Raw genomic sequence first — 6,584 nt, forward strand, 5'->3', positions numbered from 1 at the left:
TGGACGTCGGCACAGGTGAAAGAAAGCCTTGTTTGTCCCAAAAAGTTACTTTAGTATTATAAGTAACAACAAAGTTATAGTTGAATAAATAGGCCCACAGCTAAAATGTAACAAATACTCAGAGCTTTTAAGTGGTTGAAAAAAAACCATACAGCACATTTTTGTTCAATGAAAATAAAGGAAGAGAAAAAGGGATGTGCTGGTCAGAGCAAAATTTGAGATTGACGTATGAACGCGATAAACTGATTGCTTCATTTAGGGAAAAGGACATTTTTAGTTGACCTTTTACAGGATTTTCAACGGTCGCATGGTGTTGGATGTGAATGCGAGAAGTTAAGAATTTCCAATGCAATGCTTACACAGGTAAGATATTTAAAGTGACACTAAACTCCGGAGTTAAATCCTAAAAATACGTTCGAGAACCTTGACTATTAACAAAAATGTCTCTTATTTGTGTATAACTCGGCTGTAGATCCTCCAATCATCGCTGAATTGGTGCTGACACTGTCCTTCCTTCTGGAGGGGGGCTACGTCTGTTCCTCATGGTCCCCGTGTGTGTTGTAAAGTAGTCACCGCTCCAAGCTCCCCCCCCTGGGAAGGACTACAATCTCAATACATCTCTGACACTGTCCTTCCTTCTGGAGGGGGGCTACGTCTGTTCCCCATGGTCCCTGTGTGTGTTGTAAAGTAGTCACCGCTCCGAGCTCCCCCCCCCTGGGAAGGACAACAATCTCAATACAAATTGGTAAACTGAATGTGAGATTGTAGTCCATCCCGGGGACCAAGCGAGCTTGGAGCGGTGACTACAACACGAGCTTGTTTTGTTTAGGATATCCATGACAACCATTAGTTGTGTGGAGACATTGTATACATAAGGGACAAAAATAATATATACAAAATTACACGCAAACCAGATAAAATTTTAAATAGAACAAACAAAAACATTTATGAATCCTCAGTTATTTGTTACTGTATTGGTTCCTGTAACTTTTTGACATGTGATGGTTACACTTAGGCATGCACTGATACTGGTGTTTCGGTATCGAATACTGAATACCGATACCGGAAGCCCCATTAAAGAACCTGGGCGGTGTGTAATGACTTGCCGCCTGGCTTCCTCTCCTTGCTCCCTCGTCACCAGGTGAAGAGGGAGCATGGAGCCAACTGTCTGGCCAATCAGGAGGCTGGGGGGGGGGCAGGTAATGACTCGAAACCTGGCTTCCTGATTGGCCAGCTTCCCGAATAATCAGGAAGCCAGGCGGCACGTTATTACACGACTCCCGGCTTCCTGATTGGCCAGTAAGCTGCCTCCATGTTCCATCGTCACCAGGTCACGAGGGAGCATGAAGCTGGCTTTCTGGCCAATCAGGAAGCCGGGAGGCGGGTAATGACTCGCTGCTCGTCTTCCTGATTAGCCAGCTTTCCCACCAATCAGGAAGCCAGGCGGCGAGTCATTACTTGCTGCCCAGCTTCCTAATTGGCTGGGAAGCTGGCTCCATGCTCCTTCATCACCAAGTGACAAGGGAGCATCAGGAAGCCGGGGAACGAATCATTACCCACTCCTTGGCTTCCTGATTGGAAGGGAAGCCAGCCACATGCTCCCTGGTGACGAGGGAGCATGGAGGCAGCTTCCCGGCCAATCTGGAAGCCGGGCAGCGTGTAATGACTTGCTGCCCAGCTTCCTGATACCGGAAGTTCCGGTATCGGGCTAGCCATTGGGAGCATACTCGTACCTGCCTAAATACTCAGTATCGGCACCGATACCGATACTAGTATTGGCATTGGTCCATCCCTACACTACAATTAGTTCAGGCCCCACAAAGGTCTTTATACACGCTGATATAGGGCCAGAGATCAGAATACTTCTCCTGCCAGATAGTAACACAAGGGATGCCAATTGTAGCTGGACAAAGACAGATTTAATGGCCTTTCTAAGCTTATGGACCAGCCCACCAACTAAAACATGCATAAGATATTATCAGCACATGGATCAACAATGGTAACATTTCTGGGGATTCCAAATTAAGTGACCTTGTTATATGCAGGAAGTGTCTATATTTGTGTTATCTGAAGGGAGCGGTTAGGCTACAGCAAGCCTAATTGTTCCGTCACCTCTAAGTATGCCTAAGCTCAGGTTGTTTACGGCTTCTGCCAACTGCTGTTCAACGTGCTCCAGCTGTCTGTTCTCAAGAGGTAAACTCCCAGGTTTTGAATATTTATCAGCCCAGTCAGTCATGGAAAAGATTTCCTTAGTGGTATCAGCTTGGGGGTTGATGGATACTTGGGACAACCTTCCAGAACGTTTCTTGGGCTCCTGCCCATAGGGATGGTGTGTTGAGTTCTGTGTCTTCTGGGCTTTGCTAACTGCTGTTGGACATGCTCCAGCAATCTCTTCTCAAGAGGTTAACTTCCAGGTTTTGAATATTTATCAGCCGAGTCAATCATCTGCAAGATTTTCTTTGTAGTATCAGCCTGGGAGTTGACGAATACATGGGACTACCTTCCAGAATGTTTCTTGGGCTCCTGCCCATAGGGATAGCATGCTGAGTTCTGCGTCTCCTGGGCTTTGGCCCAATTAGGTTGGGTGTTGAAGAAGTCTCCCGTACTAGGAGATTGGTACAAGATGATGGCCTACTAAAGGATAAAAAGTTCTACAAGATGGTGGCCCACTAAAGGATAAAATGTTCTACAAGATGGTGGCCCACTAAAGGGTAAAAAGTTCTACAAGATGATGGCTCACTAAAGGATAAAAAGTTCTACAAGATGATGGCCTACTAAAGCTTAAGAAGAACTTTGGCCTTGAGGAGGCACCTGCGGCTGTTCCCCTCAGAGGAGTGATGACTTCCTGACTGAGGGAGAAGTTGAACACAGGGACCTTCTCGAGGAAATGGCTGCCGAGATACCACTTCAACCTTCGTCCTTAAGAAACCAAAATCATTGAATTTGCTATAGGCCAGACCTTACTGGAGGCTGGTCCATAAGCAGGCCTTACTGGAGGCCCTGGCATAAGGAAGCAAAGCTCTGCCTCTACCACAATGGCTGCCTCCATATGGAGACACAGAGCAAAACAAGGCATAGTAAGCCGTCAATGAGGACCAGCTGGGGGGAGACCACAGCAAATACTGGTGGTTAGTCCTTTGCCCTCTGCCTGTCTCTTTTTGGGCACATTTTCCAGAGTTTGGTTCCTCTTGTATGACATTTTAGTACATCTACTTTAAGGTGAACTTTTAGTTACCTCTCCAAGTAAACTCTTTGGACTAAGCTGAACTGTAATCCATTGACATCCTAAAGAGCTTTTATGTTTCACAGGCCATTATTTTCTAAAGAACTTTTAACCAAATGGGTTTTTTTGCATCGCTCTTCTCGATATATTGACCAGTTAATATCCTGAGATGTCGCGTCTTACGTGGACTTTATCACTGCAGCAAATAGAAAAAAGCCTTTCTCTGTCAACCCTTTAAGACTGAACTCCGAGATAAGAAAACATTGTCCTCATACAAGAGTCCTGTGTACTCTTCCTGGAATCTCGGTCAGCTTTGTGTATGCCTTCCAGATCTGTGCAGTGTGAAATCCCCTGCAGTGGTCTAAGGAGCCTCAGCCTCAGGTCATCACGTTCTATTCACAGCATATAGGACATGAGGACGGCGAGGGACCTACCATTGCTGGCTCCGAGGATCGGGTAAGTATATCTTTGCTATTTTCCTCCCTAGACACATACAAGCAGTTAACCCTTGCAATGCGGGAGGGAGGGTAGCCCCACCGCAAAGGTAAATAAACGGTTTGTGCCCGGAGTTCAGCTTTAAGGATCCACCTCAAACTGCGCTTTTATTATGCCTTTTCCTGATACTATTTGGAGGGTTATTCCGTAGCTTTGGCTGATCCTTCGGCTCGCTTCGGACGCCGAAGGGCTGAACCGAAGGGCTGCAGTAAGGGCAATTCACAATAGCCCGTACAGCAGCCAAAAGAAGTCGAGCCGAACGCATATGCTTTGGCTCAGCTGAGCCGTAGTGACAGGTGAAGCGTGGAGAAAGGTCGGCCAAAGCCGACCGATCTCCACGCAAATGACAGCTGGGCGGAGCGAGCCATGATCTCACGGCTTGCTCCGCCCAGTTGTAATGACAGATCAGCGTCCCTAAATGACCTGGGGACGCTGATCTGTCAATAAAAAATAACAACTGGGCGGAGCCGGCGACTTCCCCCAGTTGTTATTTATTGCCCGGGACCTGCTAGAAGACTGTGTCAAGTGGCGGCCAATAGGAAAAAGTTGGGCCGAGCTAGCAGTGATGTCACCACTAGGTTTTTTTTTGTTGCCGGCATCTGTCAGCTGCTTCATTTTGTGGCGTTAGTTCGTCAAAGTGTGGTCAGGTCGGCGTGCGTTTTTTTTTTATTTTATGTTTCTTTAAAATATATTATGTTTACATTTTTAAAATAATTTTTCAACATTTTTTTTTCATTCATTTAACTTTTTTTTCTATTCTGCTCGCTACCTCGGAAAGTACCGAGCAGGAAAACCGAATGCCACTCGGCGGCATTCGGCTACTCACTTACTGCTATTCGGCCCATATGAGAAAGGGGGCGAACCGCAGCAAGTGAGCTGCCGGAACTTTGGCTCAGCCGATCCAGATGTTGGATCGGCTGAGTCTAACTCCTTCTGCTTTTTGGCTCAGCCGAACTTGCAGAGCATGTTTGGCTGAACGAAGGCAGCCGATCTACGTCTGATTTTAGCCGATGTACGGCTGAAATCAGCCGTACAAGGCTGAAGTGAATAGCCTAACAGCGGTCGGCTCACTTCACTTCGGCTGGGTTATTCACTAGGCTGCCTTCAGCAGCTAAGTGAATAACCCCCTTAAAGGAGAACTACGGGGTCAGGGGTTTTCACTCCCCTCATAGTTCTAGCCGACCTGTGACAATGAGACTGTCACAGGTCGGCTCAGTAGATCGGGAAGTGCGTGAACACATACCGGCGTTCGCTCACCTCTCGATCCTGTCACGCTCTCTGCCGTGACAGGGGAGGGCCTGGATTCCCCTCTCCCTGCTCCGACCCGCCAGCGCTGACTGGCGGAACGGACGGGGGAGGGGGTTGGTACAGCTGGCTCTGCCTCTAGATGTCACTCACACAGCTGGGTGGATCCAGACATCGATGTCGGGATCCGCTCCGGCTGCGGCGTCTCAGCATACCGCGAGCTGTAGCTCCCTATATACTGAGCCTAGGGTGACGGGAGGACGCTAGTTTATGTCCTTCCGTTACCCTAAGGAGAACTATGGGGAAAAGCACTGACCCCCATACTTCTCCTTTAATGTTAAAACCCATCATACCAAAATACTGGATTTAAAGGTACGCAGGTTTCTTGGTGTCTGCTGCAGAAATAAATAAAAAAGCCTGCTCCCTGCCAGCACGCTGCAGAGAAGGACCCTTGCTCTCTGTGTGGAAGCAGTGGCCTCTCTGCAGAGATCCAGCACACCTCCCTGCTGAGTCAGACCTACAGCTCTCCAATCAGCAATGCTCATACTCCCTGCTGATTGGAGAGCTCTAGCTGTGACTCAGCAAGGGACCGTGCAACATTTTTTCATATATGAAATCTGCCCTACTACTTGGGGCATCAAAGAAGCCAGATATCAGTGCTGGAAGCCACAGGAGGTATGGCAAGTTATAAAGAGAAACCCCATCACACATAGCACCCTGGGGAGTTTTGTAACCCTTAGGGGGCACATATAACCCCTGGGGAGATGGGGGGGGGGGTAATATGAACATTGGAAACACCCACAAGATATCCCGCAGTGCTGGAAGATAGCATCTGGATGGCTGTCCCTCACCTACGGATCAAATGTTCACCAAGACCAAAGAATTGCTGCAGTACAACAGCGCCACCTGCTGAAGGACTTCTGCGAGCCCTGACGAACCCTACAGAAGATGCTGATTGGCTGAAAGACTCAAAAGGGGCATGAGGGCTTCAGGGTAAAGGGGTGTCTATGTACGTGTATGAATGGATCATGTGCATTATAAAAGCAAGAGCTCAGCCATATTGTTCTCTCTCTGAGCCCAACCCGGATATAGAACCAGAGGACTTGCTACGTAACGTATTGTTTTTATTCTACTCATTGATCATCTTTATTTGTTTCTATTTCATAATTTGACTATTCATTTTTACCTTTCTTTATAAATAAAAGACTCCCTCCATAAATACAGTGGAGAAGTGAGTGTAGCCGCCCAGGGACAGGAAGTGTTGTATTTGCAGCCAACACTAAAGACGGCTAAGCTACTATAGATGACATTTTTGTTTTTGGGGTTTTAGTTCGATAACCAACATGTTTTTGGTACCAACAGTACTGTGCAGTTTCTGTACCCCATTTTATCCCTTGTGCTCCCCAGCTCCACCTAGTGGCACGGAGTGTACTTTGGTTTGAAGGTGACTACTACAACTTGATCTCCTTCAATATTATTGTTTTTTTTTTTTAATTGATTGGTAAAAAAAACAAAACTTCCCCGAGTTGGTGATTGTTACAATGTAACCAGAATTCGCCTTTTACCTATTGCTACTTACGGGAACTGAATTGTGATTGGTTGCTTAGGGATCCCGCCCCCT

The 6,584-nt window shown here is 47.1% G+C and overlaps 1 protein-coding gene across 1 annotated transcript in view; it reads right to left on the bottom strand.

The window, feature by feature from the left end:
- The window catches only part of BRINP1 (BMP/retinoic acid inducible neural specific 1), an 84,354-nt gene that overhangs the window by 72,798 nt on the left and 4,972 nt on the right, over window positions 1–6,584 (bottom strand). The gene's annotated exons all lie outside the window — the stretch shown is intronic.

The sequence above is a fragment of the Nanorana parkeri genome, unplaced genomic scaffold (assembly GCF_000935625.1).
Source record: "Nanorana parkeri isolate BGI_ZX_2015 unplaced genomic scaffold, ASM93562v1 scaffold897, whole genome shotgun sequence".
Classification (NCBI taxonomy): domain Eukaryota; kingdom Metazoa; phylum Chordata; class Amphibia; order Anura; family Dicroglossidae; genus Nanorana; species Nanorana parkeri.